Source organism: Rhinoderma darwinii, chromosome 1 (genome assembly GCF_050947455.1).
Source record: "Rhinoderma darwinii isolate aRhiDar2 chromosome 1, aRhiDar2.hap1, whole genome shotgun sequence".
Lineage (NCBI taxonomy): Eukaryota > Metazoa > Chordata > Amphibia > Anura > Rhinodermatidae > Rhinoderma > Rhinoderma darwinii.
In genome coordinates, this window is record NC_134687.1 from 288,051,204 (window position 1) to 288,074,859 (window position 23,656).

General features: G+C 47.4%; 1 protein-coding gene across 1 annotated transcript in view; it reads left to right on the top strand.

The window, feature by feature from the left end:
* The window catches only part of USE1 (unconventional SNARE in the ER 1), a 124,449-nt gene that overhangs the window by 13,831 nt on the left and 86,962 nt on the right, over window positions 1–23,656 (top strand). The window lies entirely within an intron of this gene.

A 23,656-nucleotide genomic window follows, 5' to 3' on the forward strand; every position in this document is an offset into this window, starting at 1 on the left:
TGATACGAAAAAAAAACATATTTTTTTCAGTGGCAGTAAAACGTAATAAAGCTTATTTTATTTTTTTTGCATGTGTGTAAAGGATCTGCCAGGCACTACGTCTGGGTATACTCCCAGGATTAATCCGTCGACACCTGAGGCCAGACCTCTGAGACTGACACCTGCTCCCACCAATCAGGGTGGCAGGCTCAGGAGTGGGAGAGCCTATCGCGGCCTGGTCAGTCGGAGTTAGCTCCGCCCCCTGTCCATTTATACCTGCCTTTTTCTCTTCCTCCTTGCTTGTTATTCTTCTTGGATTCCTGGCCCCACTGCTGCCTTGCTCCAGCCTGCTTCTGCCGTGCTTCTGCCTTGCTTCAGTTCCGTTTATCCTGCGTTGCTCTGCCCCTGGCTTGCTTCTGCTCCGTGCTCCCGTTTGTATACTCCACTACTTCCTGATCCTGACTGGCTCATTCACCGCTCCGTTTCCTCGCGGCGTTCCGTGGGCTACTGTATTCCCTTGCGTGTTCCCTGTTTGTCTCCCTTGCACTTAGACAGCGTAGGGACCGCCGCCAAGTTGTACCCCGTCGCCTAGGGCGGGTCGTTGCAAGTAGGCAGGGACAGGGCGGTGGGTAGATTAGGGCTCACTTGTTCCCTTCACCTCCTTCCTGCCATTACATAATAACAAGCCCTTACCTAGCCTACCATTTCTTCTACGCTGACGCTATCATGGACCCCCTTGAGACCCTGATCCAGCAGATGCAGGGCCTCTCCCTACAGGTCCAGGCCCTGGCTCAGAGGGTCAATCAGTCTGACGCTGCCTTTGTAGTACCCCTCACCTCACCTTTAGAACCCAACCTCAAGTTACCTGACCGGTTCTCAGGGGACCGTAAGACTTTTCTCTCCTTCCGGGAGAGTTGCAGACTTTATTTCCGCCTAAGACCTCACTCCTCAGGTTCCGAGAACCAGCGGGTGGGTATCATTATATCCCGACTCCAGGAAGGGCCCCAAGAGTGGGCCTTCTCCTCGGCTCCTGACGCCCCTGAACTTTCCTCCGTTGATCGGTTTTTCTCTGCCCTCGGTCTCATTTACGACGAGACTGACAGGACTGCCTTAGCCGAGAGTCAGCTGGTGACCTTACGTCAGGGTGGGAGACCTGTTGAGGAATACTGTTCTGATTTTAGAAAGTGGTGCGTAGCTTCTCGGTGGAACGACCCGGCCCTAAAGTGCCAGTTTAGGTTAGGATTATCTGACGCCCTGAAGGATCTGCTGGTTAGCTACCCCTCTTCTGACTCCCTAGACCAGGTTATGGCCCTAGCAGTACGACTTGACCGACGTCTCAGGGAACGTCAGCTTGAACGTTTCAATGTTTTCCCCTCTGACTGCCCTGCGATTCCCCCCGAGGTCCCGTCTCCTCGCTCTTCCACGGAGGACTCGGAGGTACCTATGCAACTCGGGGCCTCCATGTCCCCTCGACAACGTAGAGAGTTTCGCAGGAAGAATGGTCTCTGCTTCTATTGTGGGGACGACAAGCATCTACTGAACACCTGTCCCAGGCGCAAGAATAAGCAGCCGGAAAACTTCCGCGCCTAAGTGATCATCGGGGAGGTCACTTGGGCGCACAGGTATTTCCCGTTAATACTAAACGCAATAAGATTTTGCTTCCCTTTCAGGTCTCGTTTGCTGGCCGGTCTGCCACTGGCAGTGCCTTCGTGGATTCGGGCTCATCTGCTAATATCATGTCTGTGGAATTTGCTATGTCTCTAAAAATGCCTTTTATTGATTTACCTCATCCTATCCCGGTAGTGGGTATCGACTCCACTCCTCTTGCTAATGGTTATTTTACTCAGCATACTCCTGTTTTTGAACTCCGTGTTGGCTCCATGCATTTGGAGCAGTGCTCTGTACTGGTGATGCAGGGATTATTGTCCGATCTGGTATTAGGTCTTCCCTGGTTGCAGCTGCATAATCCCACGTTTGATTGGAATACTGGGGATCTCACCAAATGGGGTAGTGATTGCCTGATGTCATGTCTTTCGGTTAACTCTATTTCTCCCCGGGAGGAGGTAAACTCGCTTCCTGAGTTTGTATAGGACTTCGCTGATGTGTTTTCTAAGGAGGCCTCCGAGGTGTTGCCCCCTCATAGAGATTACGATTGCGCCATCGATTTGGTGCCTGGTGCCAAGCTTCCTAAGGGGAGGATATTTAATCTTTCATGTCCTGAACGTAAAGCTATGAGGGAGTATATCCAAGAATGCCTGGCCAAGGGTTTCATTCGCCCCTCGACTTCTCCTGTAGGTGCTGGCTTCTTTTTCGTGGGGAAGAAGGATGGTGGTCTTAGGCCGTGCATTGATTATCGGAACTTGAATAAGGTCACAGTAAGGAACCAGTATCCCCTTCCTTTGATTCCGGATCTTTTTAATCAGGTTCAGGGGGCCCAATGGTTCTCTAAGTTCGATCTACGGGGGGCATATAACCTTATCCGCATCAAAGAGGGGGATGAGTGGAAAACTGCGTTCAACACGCCCAAAGGTCATTTCGAATACCTAGTCATGCCCTTTGGGTTGTGTAATGCCCCTGCCGTCTTCCAGAATTTTATTAATGAAATTCTGAGAGATTACCTGGGTAATTTTCTTGTAGTGTACCTTGATGACATACTGGTGTTTTCCAAGGACTGGTCCTCGCACGTGGAGCATGTCAGGAAGGTCCTCCAGGTCCTTCGGGAGAATAATCTGTTTGCGAAGACCGAAAAATGTGTGTTTGGGGTACAGGAGATACCATTTTTAGGTCAAATCCTCACTCCTCATGAATTCCGCATGGACCCTGCCAAGGTTCAGGCTGTGGCGGAATGGGTCCAACCTGCCTCCCTGAAGGCGCTACAGTGTTTTTTGGGTTTCGCTAACTATTACAGGAGATTTATTGCCAACTTCTCGGTCGTCGCTAAGCCTCTTACGGACCTCACTCGCAAGGGTGCTCATGTCCTCCATTGGCCCCCTGAGGCCGTCCAGGCTTTTGAGACCCTCAAGAAGTGCTTTATCTCGGCCCCCGTGCTGGTTCAGCCCAACCAAAGGGAGCCATTTATTGTGGAGGTTGACGCGTCCGAGGTGGGAGTGGGGGCCGTCTTGTCCCAGGGTACCAGCTCCCTCACCCATCTCCGCCCCTGTGCTTACTTCTCTAGGAAGTTTTCGCCCACGGAGTGTAACTATGATATTGGCAACCGCGAACTTTTAGCCATTAAATGGGCTTTTGAAGAGTGGCGTCATTTCTTGGAGGGGGCCAGACACCAGGTAACGGTCCTTACTGACCACAAGAATCTGGTTTTCCTAGAATCTGCCCGGAGGCTTAATCCTAGACAAGCTCGTTGGGCACTGTTCTTTACCAGATTTAATTTCTTGGTTACCTATAGGGCTGGGTCCAAAAATATTAAGGCTGATGTACTGTCACGTAGTTTCATGGCTAATCCTCCTTCTGAGAAGGATCCTGCTTGTATTTTACCCCCTGGTATAATTGTTTCTGCCACTGATTCTGACTTAGCCTCTGACATCGCGGCTGATCAAGGTTCAGCTCCCAGGAACCTCCCTGGGGACAAACTGTTTGTCCCCCTGCAATACCGGCTAAGGGTACTCAGGGAAAACCATGACTCCGCTCTATCTGGTCATCCTGGCATCTTGGGTACCAAACTCCTCATTACCAGAAACTATTGGTGGCCTGGGTTGCCTAAAGACGTTAGGGCTTACGTCGCCGCTTGTGAGGTCTGTGCTAGGTCCAAGACCCCTAGGTCCCGACCTGCGGGCTTACTACATTCCTTGCCCATTCCCCAGAGACCTTGGACCCATATCTCCATGGATTTTATCACCGATTTGCCTCCATCTCAGGGCAAGTCGGTGGTGTGGGTGGTAGTAGACCGCTTCAGCAAGATGTGCCACTTTGTGCCCCTTAAGAAACTACCTAACGCCAAGACGTTAGCTTCTTTGTTTGTGAAACACATTCTGCGTCTCCACGGGGCCCCGGTCAATATAGTTTCGGACAGAGGGGTACAATTTGTTTCCTTATTTTGGAGAGCTTTTTGTAAAAAGTTGGAGATTGATCTATCCTTCTCCTCCGCCTTCCATCCCGAAACTAATGGCCAAACGGAAAGGACTAACCAATCCCTGGAACAATATTTAAGGTGTTTCATTTCTGACTGTCAATTTGATTGGGTCTCATTCCTTCCCCTCGCCGAATTTTCCCTGAATAACCGGGTCAGTAACTCGTCAGGGGTCTCCCCGTTTTTCTGTAATTTCGGGTTTAATCCTAGGTTCTCCTCCGTTTCCCCTGGTTGTTCCAATAATCCCGAGGTAGAGGACGTTCATCGGGAACTGTGCACAGTCTGGGCCCAGGTTCAGAAGAACCTAGAGGCGTCCCAGAGCGTACAAAAGATTCAGGCTGATTGTAGACGTTCTGCTAACCCCCGGTTTGTCGTCGGGGATCTGGTGTGGTTGTCGTCGAGGAACTTGCGCCTTAAGGTCCCGTCCAGGAAGTTTGCTCCCCGATTTATTGGACCTTATAAGGTCATTGAAGTCCTCAACCCTGTATCCTTCCGTCTGGAGCTGCCCCCATCCTTTCGCATACACGACGTCTTCCATGCCTCCCTCCTGAAACGCTGCTCCCCGTCCTGGTCCCCCTCGAGGAAACCACCTGTTCCCGTTCTCACCCCTGAGGGGGTGGAATTTGAGGTGGCCAAGATTGTGGACAGTAGGATGATCCAGGGCTCCCTCCAGTACCTGGTCCATTGGAGAGGATACGGGCCGGAGGAGAGGACTTGGGTACCTGCTCGAGATGTTCACGCTGGGGTATTGATAAGGAGGTTCCACCTTCTCTTCCCCACTAAACCGGGTCCTCTTAGTAAGGGTCCGGTGGCCCCTCATAAAAGGGGGAGTACTGTAAAGGATCTGCCAGGCACTACGTCTGGGTATACTCCCAGGATTAATCCGTCGACACCTGAGGCCAGACCTCTGAGACTGACACCTGCTCCCACCAATCAGGGTGGCAGGCTCAGGAGTGGGAGAGCCTATCGCGAACTGGTCAGTCGGAGTTAGCTCCGCCCCCTGTCCATTTATACCTGCCTTTTTCTCTTCCTCCTTGCTTGTTATTCTTCTTGGATTCCTGGCCCCACTGCTGCCTTGCTCCAGCCTGCTTCTGCCGTGCTTCTGCCTTGCTTCAGTTCTGTTTATCCTGCGTTGCTCTGCCCCTGGCTTGCTTCTGCTCCGTGCTCCCGTTTGTATACTCCACTACTTCCTGATCCTGACTGGCTCATTCACCGCTCCGTTTCCTCGCGGCGTTCCGTGGGCTACTGTATTCCCTTGCGTGTTCCCTGTTTGTCTCCCTTGCACTTAGACAGCGTAGGGACCGCCGCCAAGTTGTACCCCGTCGCCTAGGGCGGGTCGTTGCAAGTAGGCAGGGACAGGGCGGTGGGTAGATTAGGGCTCACTTGTTCCCTTCACCTCCTTCCTGCCATTACAATGTGATTCTGCTAATGCAGTTTTGTGGAATGTTCTTTTGCCAACACAACTTTGTGAAGTTTCATATCAGGACATTGTGGTTAAGCAGTATAGACTGGCACGTATCTAACAAATAGCTTACATGACGTGCTTTTACTTGATTACAAACAAAATATTAACTGGTTGGCCAAGCTTGACTTCTATACTCGTCGTGAGTATGTATATATATATATATATATATATATATATAGCAAAAAATGGCACCTACATAAAACACAAATCGTCCTGCAATTAACAGTCTCGTACAGCTAGCAGAAGCGCTTGTGTGAGTGATTAGCCACTTCATTTCTGTTTGGCTTTTTCCGAAAAGCCAATGTAGCGGTGTACCAGCCCATAGACTTTCTATTGAGTCCGTACACTGCTACATCGATTTCCGGAAAAAGCCGAGCAGAAACGTAGCGGCTAAGCGCTGATACGAGCGCTTTGTTTTAACGATTTTTGGGGGTCTCAGTTCTCGGACCCCCACCAATCAAAACTTCTGAGCATGTACATGTACATGTTGGTGTATATGAAGCCAGCATGTACACAATAATCTTTTGTAGCGAGTGTTCCTGATGTACACCGTGGTAAGTTTGACAAAGGTTGTACATTAAGAGGGGATTAGTGTTTTAATGTGGCCAGTAATATCCAGAGAGACCAGTAAAAAATGAATCACAATTGTGAAGGTTTCTCCAGCAAATACTTTGTATTTTGCAAAATGTTCTGGCAATTTGGAAGAGCTCCTGAATTCCTAAATGAGAAGGGAGAATGTGAGACAAACGTTATAAAAATTTCAGTACCATTTCTAAGGCTAGATTCACACAGGCGTTGCGCATCTCGGATGTGAAAAACGAGCGTCCGAGTTGCATCCGTGCTCTGCGGAAAGCGATCTCACGCATCCCCCATAGACTAGAGTCTATGGAGGGATGCCTGAAGCGTGAAAATATAGGACGTCTGATTTTCTCATGGACCCTTTACACGGTCCGTTCAGACAACGGCCGTGTGAATGGCCACATTGAATTATATTGTTTCAACAGCCGTCACTCGGACGTTGAACACGTTGGTGTGAATAAGGCTTAATCTTGTCCTACTATTTGAGGCACCTGCCCTGAATGTTTTCCGGATTGATACGTTTTCTTCAATTTTCCAGAGAATATCAGGATCTACAATACTTACTTTTAACTTTGTAGTACTTGTGCACTTCTTATTGTTCTCTAGATCAGTGGTTCTCAAATTATTTTCGTACAAGCAACCCTGAAAAGAACTACAGAATTTTATGGGGATCCCGTACTTGTCCATATCCTATCTTAATCCTTTATTGGCAGCTATGTGATCAATAAATATCCCGTAAAGGGAATGTGTCACGAATTAAAAACATTTTTTTAAGTAAGTTACTTATTTTTATTATATTTAAGTTTTTTTGTTGTATTTTTTTTTTTTTCTACAATGTGGAAAGTATTAAAAATGAAATTATTTGACACGTTTTCCTATGTTGGCCACCAGAGGGAGCACTTCCCAGAATTACAGCAAGGTGAATCAGGCAAAGCAGCCTGACTTACAGCTGCTGCAAATGTAGGAGGGAGACTCACCCCCCCCCTCTCTATTTTTGGCTACAAGCCAGGAAAATGTGTCTTCAAATTGCTAAGCATTGTCCAGGTCCATTTTGTGAGTGTTTTTACAATGGCAGCTGGTAAAAGGCTAGGAATGATAAAAGTCAAGAGGGAAGACCCTGAGGTGAATGACTTTTCAGTTGACCGTTTCACACGGCGTGTATTTGACGCGGTTTTTGGTGCATTTTATGTGCCGAAAAACACGTCAAATGCTTGATTAACCGGTTAAGGACTAGGCTGTTTTACAGCTAAATGACCAGAGCAAATTTCACAATTTTGCTATGCGCTTCTTTAGATGACTATAACTCTGCAGGTGAATAAAGTTCATCTTTGAATTTTACACTCTTTTTAAAGGACAGATAGGGCTTTGTTTTAGTGGCATTTGTAGAGGATATATCATTTTTATTTTTTTCTCTAAAGTGGGCAAAATTGGAAAAAAATGCAAGAATTTAGCAATTGCGTCAGTTTATGCTAGCATTTTTCACACACTGTATGGACCACGGACAAAATTAATCTCCTTTCACATTCTTCCACTTCTCCCGTGCATGGGGATACCAAATATGTGTGCCTTATTCACTGTGCGGGCATGTGCCAGGGCTTGGCATAAAAGGAGGCTTTTTGGTCCAGAAATTCTGCATTTGATTTTATAGCAGCGTACTGTTTTCTTGGGGGCGTAATGCTGCTGAAACATTAGAATCACCCCATAAATGACTTCATTCACACAAGTAGACCCCACAAGGTTTTCTTCAAGGGGTTTATCATATTTTTAGCAAGTCCAGTTTTCTTCTGAAAGTTTCTTGAATAAGATGGATCAAAATAAAATTAGCAATTTTTTTGCAAATGCGTCAGTTTATACCAGCATTTTTCACACACGGCATAGACCACGGCCAAAATTAATCTCCTTTCACATTCTTCCACTTCTCCCGTGCATGGGGATACCAAATATGTGTGCCTTATTTATCACATAGAGAAGCAGGAGCGCGGACGATAGAAGAAGCTTATTTCACAAATCGCTTTTTTTCAAAGCTGGTTTTACAAAACTCAACAGAGTTTCTATAACACTTCCAAAATATCTGCTCTTGAAGCAGAAATCCCAAAATATTCATCTAGGGGTATAATGGGAATTTATTTTTTTGGGTTTTCTAAAATAAGAAATTGCAGGTTTATGCAAATGGAGCTATCCAGCAGATGAACTTTAGAGAATATGCAAACATGACATCCACACCCCACCCATTCCCTCCCTCACCCTTGGAGTAAAATCAGGGGAAAAATAAAAACGTAATGTAGGGCAAATATATTTTCAACGAATTAACTAAAATATAATAATTCAGAACAGTGTGGTATTTTTTAAAACATGGCTCAATGCACAGGCCTGGTTGCGAGGGACATGCGGGACAGAAATATCGGGAATCTTTGCGGTGCCCGTCTTTTCTGCAGACGTGGCACTTTTTCTGGGGGTTGCTTCTGGTTGCTGTTGGGGGAATCCGACTGATGAAGTGTCTTTGTCAGTCGCGTGACATCCTCAGACTGGGGGCATTCTCTGGTGTCCTGAACATCAAAAATGAGGCCTTCAATAATTTTTTCCTGGAAATCCAGGTATGTGTCTCTGCCTCTGTTTTTTTTGTAGAGCACAAATGAGTTGTGGATGGCCACCTGTAACAAATAAATGGCCACTTTTTTGTACCAGGTTTTAGTTTTGCATTTTACTAAATAGGGCTGTAAAACCTGGTCGCTTAAATCCACCCCCCCATGTACTTGTTATATTCGGACACGCTCACTGGTTTGTGCTTGTCCGATGTTGCCCCTCTTTCCCTCACTGCCACTGTTCCTGCGGTATGAATCGTGCTTAGCACATACACATCTTTGCGATCCCTGAACTTGACCGCCAGCAATTCTTCAGATGCATATGCACAGGAGTCCCCCTTTACCATGCGCTTCCCCACTAATTGCTGTGGAAAACCAATTCTGTTTTTGCGCATGGTACCACATGCCCCAGTCCTTGCAGCATGCAAATGCCTAAACAGGGGCACACTCGAATAAAAATTATCACAGTACAGGTGGTACCCCTTGTGAAGCAGAGGCTGCATTATCTCCCACACGATCTTACTGCTGGTGGAAAGATCAGGGGGGCATCCAGGAACATTTATTGTGCGGTCCCGCCCTTCATAAATCCTGAAGGCGGTGGTATATCCTGACCCGCTTTCACACAATTTGTAGAGCTTAACGCCATATCTTGCCCTTTTGGAAGGTAGATATTGGCGAAAGCTAAGTCTGCCATGAAAGTTGAGGAGGGATTCGTCCACACTTACATTCTGCTCAGGGGTGTAGAGTTGCAGAAATAAATTATTCAGGGAATTTATTAGCGGTCTTATTTTGAACAACCGATCCCGGTTTGCATCGGTACTTGGGGGGGCCTGTGCGTTGTCATTGAAGTGGAGGAACCTCATTATTGTCTCATAATGAGACCTGGGCATTACTGCAGAATTTACTGGGGTGGCTTGGGCGGGTCTTGTTGACCAGTAAGACCTAATGGAGGGCTTTTTGACAATACCCATATTTAGGGTGAGCCCCAAAAAAATTTTTAATTCCTGCAAATTGGTGGGCGTCCATTTTCTGGCATGGGTGGATGAAGGTTTCTGCCTTATATATTGAGTGGCATATAAATTTGTTTCGTGGACAATCTGATTTAGGATGTCGTCCGTTATAAATAAATGGAAGTAATCCATTTGGACAAAATTTGTATTGTCCACGGTTATGCCAGGAGTGGCAGTAAATCCGTGGATTCTAGGCCCAAAAGATGGGGCAGGTGCCCATACAAGAGCCTGGACGGAAGGGACCAGGCTGTCCCGTGCTACAGCGCTACTTGGCCCTGCGCTTTCATGTTCTGCAGTTTCAACTGCATCAGGGACAACGTCCCCTGAAGATGAACCTGAAGTGACGCTGTCATCGTCACTACCTAAAACAGGTTCCATCTCGGACGCCATCTCTGATGTGGTCTCCGACTCAGACCACAGCATGGCGTATGCCTCCTCGGCGCTAAACAACTTCCTCGCCATAACGTAACTAACACTAACTAAACAAATTATTTTTTTATTTTTTTTATAAAACACACAAACTAACTGCTATATATATCTACACTACCGCTAACAAAAAAATAAACCGCTATTGCTATATATATTATATATATGTGGATATATATATATATATATATATATATAATTATATACTCCCTACCTGCCTATTCTAAAAGAAAGAAAGAAAGGTAGATAGATAGAAAAAAAGATAGATGGATAGATAGATTGTATAGATAGATAGAAATCTATCTATACAGAGAATGTTTTAGAGTGTAACTGTATTTTTTTGTAACTGTAATCTTCTGGCAGCAATTCTCCAGAGTCTCTTCTTCTCCTCAAACTGAAACAATGTTTGAGGAGAAGAAAAGAGGCAGGAGATTTACTGCCAGAAAAGTAAAAATAAAACAAATGTGGTCGCTGTGATAGGTTCCACATGTTCAGGGACCATCAGATTGGTCCCTGAAACTCTGCCCAGTGCCCAGAGCTGTTGGTAACAGCGTGGGCACAGGGCTGTGTGCACGCGATCACGTGCACACTGTTTTCTATGCAGAAATGCATGTGATCGCTGTGATTGGTTGTCACAGCGTTCACATGTTCAGGGACCAACAGATTGGTCCCTGATACTCTGCCCAGTGCCCAGAGCTGTTGGTAACAGCATGGGCACAGGGCTGTGTGCACGCGATCGCGTGCACACTGTTTTCTATGCAGAAATGCATGTGATCGCTGTGATTGGTTGTCACAGCGATCACATGTTCAGGGGCCAAAAGATTGACCCCTGACATTCTGCCCAGTGCCCATGGCTGTTAGCAACAGCCAGGGCATAGAGCTGTGTGCACGCGATCGCGCGTGCACAGTCTCTGAAGTGCCGCCGTAAATAGTCTATACGGCGGACTTCAGAGACCCTGACCGCTGGCCGTATAAATACGGCCAGCGGTCGGGAACCTGTTAAGCTTCCCATTTACATCAATGGGAAAGCATGCCTTTAGTACATACAACACTATTTTTTTACGCGATCGTTTTTAAAAAATGTGTTGCGGAAAAAAAAAAGCGTCTTGTCAATTCTTTGGCACGTAAAGCGCGCAAAATGTTCCCATAGTCAATGTAAGTAATACTTACGCACCTAAAAACGTGCAAAAAGCGCCCACAAAACGTGTAAAAAAAAAACCCTTGAAAGACGCATAAAAAAAACACTTGTTTAAATAGGCTGTCACCCGTTTATAACTGCCCTATCTTCTACCTAATCTAACAGGTGCTTTAAAGTGTAGCTAAACGTTTGACAAACTTCTGATATGTCATAGTGACATGTCAGAAGTTTGGATTGGTGGGGGTTCGAGCACTGAAACCCCCATTATTCGCTAGACCTAAGCAGCTGAAGCGCTATGTGAGTGCTCAGCCGCTTCGTGTCTTTTCGGCTTTTTCCGGAAAGCCGATGTATCGGAGTACGGGCTCATAGACTTTCTATTGAGTCCGTACACCGATACATTTATTTCGGGAAAAAGCCGAACAGACATGAAGCGGCTGAGCGCTCACACGAACGCTTCAGCTGCTTCGTTCTAGCGATTGGTGGGGGTCTCAGTGCTCGGACCCCCACCAACCCAAACTTCTGACATGTCACTATGACATGTCAGAAGTTTGTCAAACGTTTACTTATCTACATTAAAGTGTAGCTAATGTGTTGTTTGTTTTTTTTAAAACAAAAACTTTTATTTTTTACTGTTATGAGCATTTTAAGTGTTATGCAAATTTGTTCTTAATGCCCAAGTGGGCGTTTTTTTTACTCTTGACCAAGTGGGCGTAGTAAAGCGAAGTGTATGACGGTGACTATGAAGCTTGTGTGAAGGAACTATGGGAGTAAGTGGCAGCACAGCGTGATCTTGCGAGATCACGCTGTGCTGTGGATTAAGCTGGATATGAATGAAGAGAAGTGTATGATGCTGATTGGTCAGTCATACACTTCTCTTTACTACGCCCACTTGGTCAAGAATAAAAAAACGCCCACTTGGGCATTAAGAACAAATTTGCATAACGCTTAAAATGTTCATAACTTTGTCAAAAAGAAAAGTTTTTTTTTAAAAAAAACTGCACATTACTGCTCTACATTAAAGCACCGCATCGGAGTGATTTTAGAGGGAGGGTGCTCCCTCTCGCATCCCCGTGTTCATCGCGGGGTGCCGATGGGTTCTATGGCAGCCTGGGGGTCTAACAAAGGCCCCCAGGTCTGCTTTTAGTGATTGCCTGTTAGGCCATGCCAGAGGCTTTTACACTGACCGGCAATAATACACTGCAATACAGAAGTATTGCAGTGTATTATAATAGCGATCAAAAGTTTGCACAGTAAAGTCCCCTAGTGGGACTAAAAAAAAAGAAAGAGTTAGTTTGAAATAAATAAATAAATGTCCCAAGTAAAAAAAAATAAAAACCCCCACTTTTTCCCCTTACAAAATACTTTATGAAAAAAAGTAAAAAGTTACTCATATTTGGTAACGCCGCGTCCATAACGAACCAAACTATAAAATGATTACATTATTTAACCCGCACGGTGAACGCCGTAAAAAATATATTAAAAAAATGCCAGAAGTGCGGTTTTCTGTTCATCCTGCCTTCAAAAGAATTTGATGAAATGGTACTCCAAAATGGTACAAATAAAACTACTAGTCGTCCCGCAAAAAAAAAAAGCCGTCATACAGCTGCATCGGTCAAAAAATAAAAAAGTTATGGCTCTTAATTAAAGTATGGCGACACAAAAGCAAATAATTTTGAGAAAAATTCGTTTTTACTGTGCAAAAGAAGGTAAACATAAAAATATCCATATAAATTTGGTATCGCCGCAATCGTAACGACCCGCTGAATAAAGTTCTTATGTTATTTATGCCACGCGGTAAACGCCGTAAAATGAAGACGCCAAAAAAATGGCAATTTCTTTTTTTTTTTCTAGTACCCCACTAAAAAAGTTATTCAAAAGTTAATCAATAAATTATATGTACCCCAAAATGGTGCTATTATAAAATACAACTTGTCACACAAAAAAAAAAGTCCTTATACAACTACACTACCGTTCAAAAGTTTGGGGTCACCCAGACAATTTTGTGTTTTCCATGAAAACTCACACTTATATTTATCAAATGAGTTGCAAAATGACTAGATAATATAGTCAAGACATTGACAAGGTTAGAAATAATTATTTTTATTTCAGATAATAATTTTCTCCTTCAAACTTTGCTTTCGTCAAAGAATGCTCCATTTGCAGCAATTACAGCATTGCAGACCTTTGGCATTCTAGCTGTTAATTTGCTAAGGTAATCCGGAGAAATTTCACACCATGCTTCCAGAAGCCCCCTCCCACAAGTTGGATTGGCTTGATGGGCACTTCTTGCGTACCATACAGTCAAGCTGCTCCCACAACAGCTCTATGGGGTTGAGATCTGGTTACTGCGCTGGCCACTCCATTACAGATAGAATACCAGCTGCCTGCTTCTTCCCTAAATAGTTCTTGCATAATTTGGAGGTGTGCTTTCGGTCATTGTAGGATGAAATTGGCTCCAATCAAGCGCTGTCCACAGGTTATGGCATGGCGTTGCAAAATGGAGTGATAGCCTTCCTTATTCAAAATCCCTTTTACCTTGTACAAATCTCCCACTTGACCAGCACCAAAGCAACCCCAGACCATCACATTACCTCCACCATGCTTGACAAATGGCGTCAGGCACTCTTCCAGTGTTTTTTCAGTTCTGCGTTCCACAAATGTTCTTCTGTGTGATCCAAACACCTCAAACTTCGATTCGTCTGTCCATAACACTTTTTTCCAATCTTCCTCTGTCCAATGTCTGTGTGCTTTTGCCCATATTAATCTTTTCCTTTTATTAGCCAGTCTCAGATACGGCTTTTTCTTTGCCACTCTGCCCTGAAGGCCAGCATCCCGGAGTCGCCTCTTCACTGTAGACGTTGACACTGGCGTTTTGCTGGTACTGTTTAATGAAGCTGCCAGTTGAGGACCTGTGTGGCGTCTATTTCTCAAACTAGAGACTCTAATGTACTTGTCTTGTCTTGTTGTTCACTTGTGCAGCGGGGCCTCCCACTTCTCTTTCTACTCTGGTTAGAGCCTGTTTGTGCTGTCCTCTGAAGGGAGTAGTACACACCGTTGTAGGAAATCTTCAGCTTCTTGGCAATTTCTCGCATGGAATAGCCTTCATTTCTAAGAACAAGAATAGACTGTCGAGTTTCACATGAAAGCTCTCTTTTTCTAGCCATTTTGAGAGTTTAATCGAACCCACAAATGTAATGCTCCAGATTCTCAACTAGCTCAAAGGAAGGTCAGTTTTATATCTCCTCTAAACAGCAAAACTGTTTACAGCGGTGCTAACAATTGCACAAGGGTTTTCAAGCGTTTTCTAATCATCCATTAGCCTTCTAACACAGTTAGCAAACACAATGTACCATTAGAACACTGGAGTGATGGTTGCTGGAAATGGGCCTCTATACACCTATGTAGATATTGCATTAAAAACCAGACGTTTGCAGCTAGAATAGTCATTTAGCACATTAACAATGTATAGAGTGTATTTCTGATTAATTTAATGTTATCTTCATTGAAAAAAAAAACTGGTTTTCTTTCAAAAATAAGGAAATTTCTAAGTGACCCTAAACTTTTGAACGGTCGTGTATGTCGACACAAAAATAAAAAAAGTTATAGATCTTTGAATGCGACGATGGAAAAACTTAAAAAATTGCTCGGTCATTAAGGTTTAAAATACCTTCCCATTTAGATCAATGGGAAAGTGGTGGGATCCCACGTCATCGTCGTCAATTATTTATTCTTTTTTGTTTTTTTTAAAAACGAAATGGGGTCCCCCCCATTCTCATTACCAACCAGGTACAATGAAAAAGCCACAGCCTAGCATTACTAGGGTGGGAAGGGCCACTGTTTTTGGCCCTTCCCAGCCTAATAATACCAGCCTGCGGCCACCCCAGTGCCCGTCCATCCCAACAGATAGTAGAGTACTGCATCCTGCCCGACTCTTCCCGATACCCCTGGTGGCGGTGGGTACCAGGGTAATAATGTGGGGTTAGTGCTAGCTTTTTTACTGGCTAACACTAAGCCCCACCTTAGTAATGTACGTTGTCAAACAGACAACTGCCATTACTAAGGCGCTAATAAAGTATTAAAAAACAGAGACATAAGAAAATATTTTTTTATTGAAATAAAAACTCCCCCACACAACGCTCTTTCACCATTTTATTTAAAAAAATAAATAAAAATAAAGCAGATCATCTAAGTAGTCCAACGAAACTATGATGTAGTGGAACAAGTGCAACCTGCAAAACAAGCAAACAAAAAAAAGTTTGTAATATGCCACTGCTTCTTCATTCCTTGCTCCTATTGTGAATCGCCATATAGTTACACGGCAGTTCAAAGTAGGAGCAAGGAACGATTGAGCAGCGGTGCTCGCCTTTGATCCTTTAAGACCGCTGATAAGTGGCTATGAAGGCTCAGCGGTGCTTGTGTGCCGCTGATCCGTCATAGCCACCAATTAGCTGTTTTGAATGAGCAGCGGCGAGCACCACTGCTCCGTCGAGCGCCCCCTCATGCAATCACCCCAAAGCATGCAACTGCGCCACACACAGACAACCCCTTCCCCCCCACACACACACACACACGCGCGCGCGCGCACACACACACACATACCTTACCTGCAGCCGGTCTTCACCAAAATGGCGCCGTCTTTCCCCTTACAAACCAGCTTCTATGCTGGGTCGCTCTGAACTGCGCGTGCGCAGTACGGAGCGAGACAGCAGAAGCAGAGGATATAACGAACGGCTCCCGTTCGTTATGTCCTATGCCCTGTAGCTGTCCTATTCCATCTGTGTATGTGTCGTGAAGAGACACATACACAGATGAAATAAAACATGGCAGCCCCCAGTAATGTAAAAAAGTGTTAATAAAAACAAAGATTTTATGTGAAAAAATAAAGTACTAGCACCACACTACCCTTGTAGTGAGTGCAACAATACCAGACTGCAACAATACCACACTGTACTAGCACCACACTACCCTTGTAGTGAGTGCAACAATGCCAGACATTTAATCCTGCTTTAATGCCCTATACACTCACCGATGCAGCGCCATCTACTTCACGTGTGGTCTCTAGTCTCACGGGTTCTGCGAAGGCAGCGCGATGACATCATCTCGTCGTCTTCGCAGAACCCGTGAGACTAGAGACCACACGTGGAGAGGACGGCACTGCATCGGTGAGTATTTGTCACATCGCGCCGCCGATAGCCAGCAAGGGAAACTATAGTTCCCTTGCCTCTTGTATCCCCATGTCACAGATCCGTTTTTATTTTTTTTTATAAATGCTTTTATTTTCATTTTGTTATTTTATATCACAAAACGTTCAAAGTATACACAACATAATGCTAAAATGGCAGTGCAAAACATTCAATGGTTCACAGGTCAGTTATCGGCCTCACATAAGTACATGGGGTCACCTGAGCGTACCATGTCGCTGAAAACAATTGTTTAGGGAATCTCCGATATGCACCCTGAACCCGCAGCCGTGCATGGTATGCCATAAGCGAGCATGAGAGCATTAAAGGGAGGAGAGAGTAAGAAGGAGAGGAAAAATAGTGAGGAAAGAAAGAAAATAAAAAAAGGGGGGGGGGGAGCTGACCTGACATACCGGATCTAGGTGGGAATTCACGAGGCCATGATGGTCTTATATTCCTCGGTTGTTTGGAATCGAATCCATTCACGCCATGTTTTTAGGAAGGAGGCATGGGTCCCCTTCATTGATGCCGTGAGGTCCTCCATTCTCATAATCTCCTGGATCTTGCCGAACCACATGCCCACCGTCTGAGGACAGGACTGTCTCCACAGTGCAGGAACACATGCCCTGGCTGCGGTCACCAGGTGTCGAACTACCGAGCGTCTATACGAGGACAGGGGGACCTCACACAAATGAAGCAGGAAGAGGCCTGGGGATCGCGGGAGGGGAAAATCCGTAAATTTTTAGGAAATGCGCCACACCTCGGACCAGAACCCAGTCAGGAGTAGGCAGTCCCCGAAAATATGCATGATTGTACCCACATGGTCCCCACGTCTCCAGCATAATGGCGAGGCCGCCGGGATCATTGCATGCAATCTGGAAGGCACCCTGTATCTTGAACCCTGCCTCCTGAAATCTACTGGCCATGGAGGACTTATGCGTCATGGTGAACAGGCGTTCTTGTTGTTCAGGGGTAAATGTTTCGCCCAAGTCCCTCTCCCAGCTAAGCAGGTACGGAGGTGGCGGCAAATTGGAGGGCGAGATCAAGAGCGCATAGATTCTGGACAAAGCATGTCGGATCGTGCCCGTACACAGTAGTTCAAACGAGGAGCAGTCTCGTAGTTGCGCTCCAGGATGTTCTAGTGACGCCAGGAAATGTCGCAACTGGGTAACCTGCCATGTTGAGAAAGGGACCGGATCCGACCGAGATCGTATTTGATCGCTCGTCATCCACCTCCCTTCCTGCTGAAATTGTATAGCCTGTCCCTTACCCGCCCGCAACCATACTTGAAATGGGCCACTATCCAGTCCCAGTGGAAAGGCAGGATTGCCTAAGATCGGAAATAGCGGCGAGGGGGACGGCGACAACTCTGCCTGAGGAAACACCCGCGCTGCGACTGCAAGGGTGGGGCCTATTGTCGGGTGTGACCGCACGACCTGGGGAACATGTCTGCCCAACCAAGGTAGTGCCTGCAAAGGGATGGACATAAAAGCCTGTTCCATAGATACCCATTCTTTCATCCCGGAACCAATCCAAGATTCGTACCAAGTGGGAGGCGTGATGATAGGAGACAAAGTCCGGGAGACCAATGCCCCCCTCCCTTTTTACACGAAAAAGCAAAGATCAGGCGATGCGTGCTGGTTTCCCTGCCCATATGAATTTGTGCACCAGGGACAGCAGGGACTGAAAGAACGGGCGTGGGATATGTATTGGTAGGGCCTGTAGGAGATACAGAATCCGGGGTAGGATGTTCATTTTAAAAATCGCGCACCTACCAAACCAGGTGAAAGTGCCCGACGTCCAAGAGTCCAGGTCCGCCTTTATACGTTGAAGAAGCAAGGGAAAGTTCACCGCATAAAGGCGAGATAGATCACTGGGAAGTCGGACTCCCAGGTATTTAAGCGAGTCCCTTACCCACTTGAAATAAAGACTCCGACAGGTCAGTGACCAGAGTCTGTGGTAACGAGATGTTAAGGGCCTCTGACTTCTGGTAGTTTATTTTGAAGTTGGATAATCTCGAGTATCTACTCAACTCCGCCATCAGGTTGGGCAAGGAAATTCTAGGGGCTGTGAGGAAGAACAGCAGATCATCCGCGTATGCGGCAACCCTATGGGAACCAGGTCTAAGCCTGTAATGTCTGGGTTGGAGCGGATATGACACAACAAGGGCTCCAGGCATAGAATAAAAATCAGTGGTGATAGGGGGCAGCCTTGTCGTGTACTGTTGGTAATTGTAAAGGAGGATGAGAGGAGCCCATTGACCCTGACCTGAGTGGGAGGAGTAGAGACCAGAGATCCAGGACATCATATGAGTCCCTATTCCTATATGTCGTAAAGTGGCCAACATAAAGTCCCAACTGACCCTGTCGAAAAAGCCTTTTCCGCGTCCGTTGACAAAAAACAAGTGGGGAGTGACGAGACTGCCGCCTGGTACATTAAATTAATTGCCCGTGTGGTGTTATCTCTTGCTTCCCGTAAGGGCATAAAACCCACTTGGTCAGTATGTATCACGGTTTGAAGGAGCGGAGACAACCGATATGCCAGAATCTTCGCAAAGAGTTTCAAATCTACATCCAATAGAGAAATAGGACGATAACTCTGGCATAGGGATGGGTCCTTCCCTTCCTTGGCTATAACCGTGATATGTGCCCTCAGCGTATCCCTGGGAATGGAGCCCCCCCTTGGTAAGCGAATTAAAGGCCCGGATGAAGTGAGGCGTGAGCACATCTGAATAGGTCTTATAGTACGGCAGAGACAGGCCATCCGGTCCTGGGGCCTTCCCCATGGGTGAGTCTTTCAGTGCCCATGACAACTCCTCCTCTGGAGAGATAGGGGCCTCTAAGGCCGCAAGATCGTCCTGTGGGATGGATTTCATCCCAGAGGATCGAAGGTACTCCTCGATCCTCTCCAGTTGGCTACCGCCGTCCTGTGAGGAGGGTGCCTTTGGAAGGTTATAGAGAGAGTGGTAATAGGCACGGAAGGTCTCTGAGATGTCATGTGGGAGTTGCAGTCGTTTGTTATGAGTGCCTAGGATGTGCGGAACGTATGTACGCGAGCGGGTTTTCCGGAGGGCACGGGCCAAGGTCCTACTGGGTTTATTACTGAATTCATAAAAATGTCTTCTACATTTAACTAGGGTGGCCTTCGCCTTGGCAAGACAGAGTGAACGCACCTGCTCCCTCAATTGCCCCAATTCTGCCCCTAATAACCGGTCCTGTGATACCTTATGGGACTGCTCCAGTCTATGTATGCGTGACAGTAGGTCTCTGAGATGGGCCGTCCGCTCCTTGAGTTTGGCTCCCATTCGTATAAGGGAACCGCGCACCACACATTTATGCGCCTCCCATATACAAAACGGGTCCATCCCCGGTGTGTCGTTTTTATAGAAGTATTCCACCAGGTCTCGGCGTACTTCAGAGACCACCGTCGTATCCTGCAGGAGCGACTCGTTCAGTTGCCACTGCCAGGAGTGAGGATGAGCCAATGGGTGAGCTAAGGTGAGGGTAATAAGGAGATGGTCAGATGTCGTTATGTCATCTATTGAGGATGATGTAAGGCTATGGAGATGTGCATGACGCAGGAAAAAGTAATCCAACCTGGAGTAGGAGTTGTGTGGTGCCGAGTAGTACGTGTAGTCTTTGACTAAAGGATGCATAACCCGCCACGCGTCAACAAGTTGATGATCGTGCAGCAATCACCGTATACGACGATGCGCTGCCCTGGGTAGGGAGGAGTGCCCTCGTGATGTGTCTAAGATGGGGTCTAGGGTGACATTTAAATCCCCCCCCCATGACTAAGGTGCCTTCCAGAAAGCCCTCCAGAGCCCTCAAAACTCTGTCCAGGTAGGTCACCTGCCCAGAGTTAGGGAGATAGTATGAGGCCAGTGTGTACAGTGCATTATCCAACTTACCCTTTACGAAAAGGTACCGTCCCGCTTCATTTGCGCAGCTATCCACGTGTTCCCAGTGAAGGGAATGAGAGACCAGGATGGAGACTCCCTTGGTCTTGGAGTCAGGGGACACACTATGATACCCATCGGGGTAGTTGGCGTCTGTAAGCTTCGGAATGCCGTCTGCCCGGAAGTGAGTTTCCTGCAGAAAGGCCACGTGCGCTTTTCTTTTCCACAGGAGACGGAGAATGGAGGACCTCTTTTCCGGAACATTCAGACCCTGTGCATTTAGGGAGACAACGGTAATGTCAGACATGGTAGCGGAGATTTCCGGAGTGGACGGGGGGGAAGGAGAGGGAAAGGAGAAGAACAAAAAGAACGAATGTATTCAGAACAAGCTATCTAAAGTCGGAGTGCAATACCTCTCCCCTACTCAACGCGAGCTGTGTCGCCCGCAGGAAGCCTTCAAACACGACACAGCTACATGGAACCCTAAAAGGTTACGAGGAAAGACCGGAGTGCAGTAACAGCGTGTCAACAGTTAGTGTCAACTAGAAAATTCAATTAACTAAAGTGCTTTGGAGCCCCGGACTCACCCTGTTAACAGTTAACATTCCCAGTATCCACCTTCCCCCTACGTGATGACACAGATTAGGCAGGTGAAACAGTTAGAGCAGGTGAACTATTTAAAACCTCCCACAACAGGTGTGGACCTGCCCGCCCCCCCGACCCACAGTAACTCAACCAACTATAAGGCAGTTCCAGCAATGCGTTCCTGACAATCCTCCAGGAACCCTATGGGAAAAAGAGAGAAGGAAAAGGCGAAGTGTAGTACAGGAAAACGTCCACATAAAAGGCGTCCGTGAACATTCAATCCCTCCACGGCGAGCGTCGTCCAGGGGGATGGAGGTCAACGGGCCCTGACCCTCGGTCTCTGCGTGGAGGTCAACGTTCTGAGGTTCGGAGGTCGGGTGGCTCTGCTCCAGGTCGGATTGGCTGACGGGACCCATAATCCGGATACGGGCCTCCTCTGGGAGCGAATGGTGTCGGCGGTTCGGTCCGGTCTGGTAACCGCACCGTTGAGGTCTCTAAGAACCGGAATGCTTCCTCCAGATCGTCAGGGGAGCGGACTGCAAATTACATTCCCTGCTTGCGGAGGATGATGTGGAAAGGGTGTCCCCACTTGTATGTTGCGCCTGCTGCCTTTGTTGCTTCCAATAATGGGCGGACAATTCTGCGCATGGAAAGTGTCAATCTGGATACATCTGGCAGGACGGTGATATCGGTACCATTGTATGGGACAGCCCCTTTTTTCCCAGGCTCTTCGGGCAATCTCCTCTTTCTGCTTGTAGAAATGCACTCTACATATAACATCCCTGGGTCTGTTGCCGTCTCCATTCCGGGGACCTGCCAGTCTGTGAACTCTGTCCATCTCTATGGGCATATCTCGCGGGCGCTCCAGGAGCTTGTTGAAAATGTGGGTCACAGCATCGTAAAGTCCATGGGGGGTTACAGACTCTGACAAACCCCTCAGTTTCAAGTTATTACGCCGCCCCCTGTTCTCGACATCATCCAAGTGTAGGGAGGGGTCTCGGAGTTGCGTAGCTTGGGTAGCCAAGGACTGGGAAAGGACCGATATGTCCAGGGAGTCGATGGAGTGCTGGCGCTCTAAGGTGTCAACTCTCACGGCCAGGGCACGTACTTCTTGGGTGACCTGACCTATGGACCTGTCGTGTTTCTCCTCTAGTCGTGCGAGGCGGAGGTCCAAGTCCATTTTAGTGGGCAATACCTTGACCATCTCCCAAAGTTCTGCCAGGGTCCGTTCCATGGAGAGCGGGGGGCCCGAGGACAGGCCTGCGTGGTGGTCCCCTGTGTGCACTGTCTGGGTGAGGGAGGGGGTCTCCCGGAAGATGACCGGCAGCCCCTGGCTCTGCTGGCTGTCTGGCATGGTTAGCGGCCTCTGGGCCGGTGGTGGTAGTGGCGCCTCGAGTGCCCTGCCTGTCGGTGCCATGTTAGGGGCCCCATGTCCGTTAACAGGCTGGTGGTGAATATGCAGGAGGGGGATTGCCTCTGTCTGGGCCTGTGGAGGTGGCCCTGTGCTTCCTGCCCCACACTGACCTCTGTCTGCCGGCTGCATCTCTCCTTCAAGGCCTCTGTTGCAGGCGCCGAGCTGTAGCTGGCCGGAGGGGGAAGAAGGCGGGGTGTATCTCCGCGGCGACGGGGAAGGCTGGTTGCGGCCTACTGGAGGGGTCGAGGAGGACCGTTGTGGGGTGCTTTCTTGTGTGGACCGGAGGAACCGGCCGATGGTCGGAGTGCCCGATGTGTCCGGGAGGTGCCGACGGTGTTAACCCCTTGTCATGCTGGTTCAGGCGGCTCGTGAGTAAGCCCTGTCGGGCGATATTCGGCGGGATGAGTCCGGAGCTGCAGTTGCACGCGTCCTCACACCGCCATGCCTAAGCCACGCCCCCCCCACAGATCCGTTTTTAACGGTTGTTACATGTATTGACAGCCGTTAAAAACGTATCCATTGACTTCTATGGGGGCTGTCTCACCGTGAAAACGGCCAAAAATAAGACATGACCTATATCTTGACGGACAATATTCAAAGGCTGTTAAAAAAACGGCCGTGTGAAAACACCCATAGAACATCATTTATAAAAAATAATAAAAAAAGAGGGCTCTCATTTCACAATCAACCCCCTGAAAACACCACCGTAGATAGTTCCGCAATGTCCCTCTAGATAGTGCCCTCTTAGTGCCACACTGCCCACATGCAGTGCCACGGTGCCCACATCCAGTGCCCACATGCAATGACAGTGCCCACATAGTGCCACAGTGCCCATGTAGATAGTGCCACACCCCCTAGCAGATAGCACCCCACCCCCTTGTAGATCGTGTCGCTGTAGCTGCCACTATGAGCTGAATCCCCGGCCAGATTGCCGATGCTTTGGGGATTCAGCTACAGTGGCGCGATCTGCAAGTTGGGGTGGTGGGATAGTACAAGGGGGGTGCGATCTACAGTGGGGCGTTATCGCTATATACTGGAGTCTCTACTTCCCCACAGAACTGCTATTCCGTACTGTATCATTTTGTTCAGAACAGCAGTTCCATGGGGAAGCAGGGACAGAACGGGGCAGACAAGACAGTGACGTGGCGGATCTTCCCTTAGGAAGCAATGCGCGACCGCGCCACTGAAGAATCTATTTAACGATTCTGTTAAAAAACAGAATTGTGAGAGTCCTTGAGGGCGAATTAATCAAATTAATTTGATCGCCCAGCCCTAATCCACTATATATATTCACGTTGCTTCGCTGTGAATTTTTA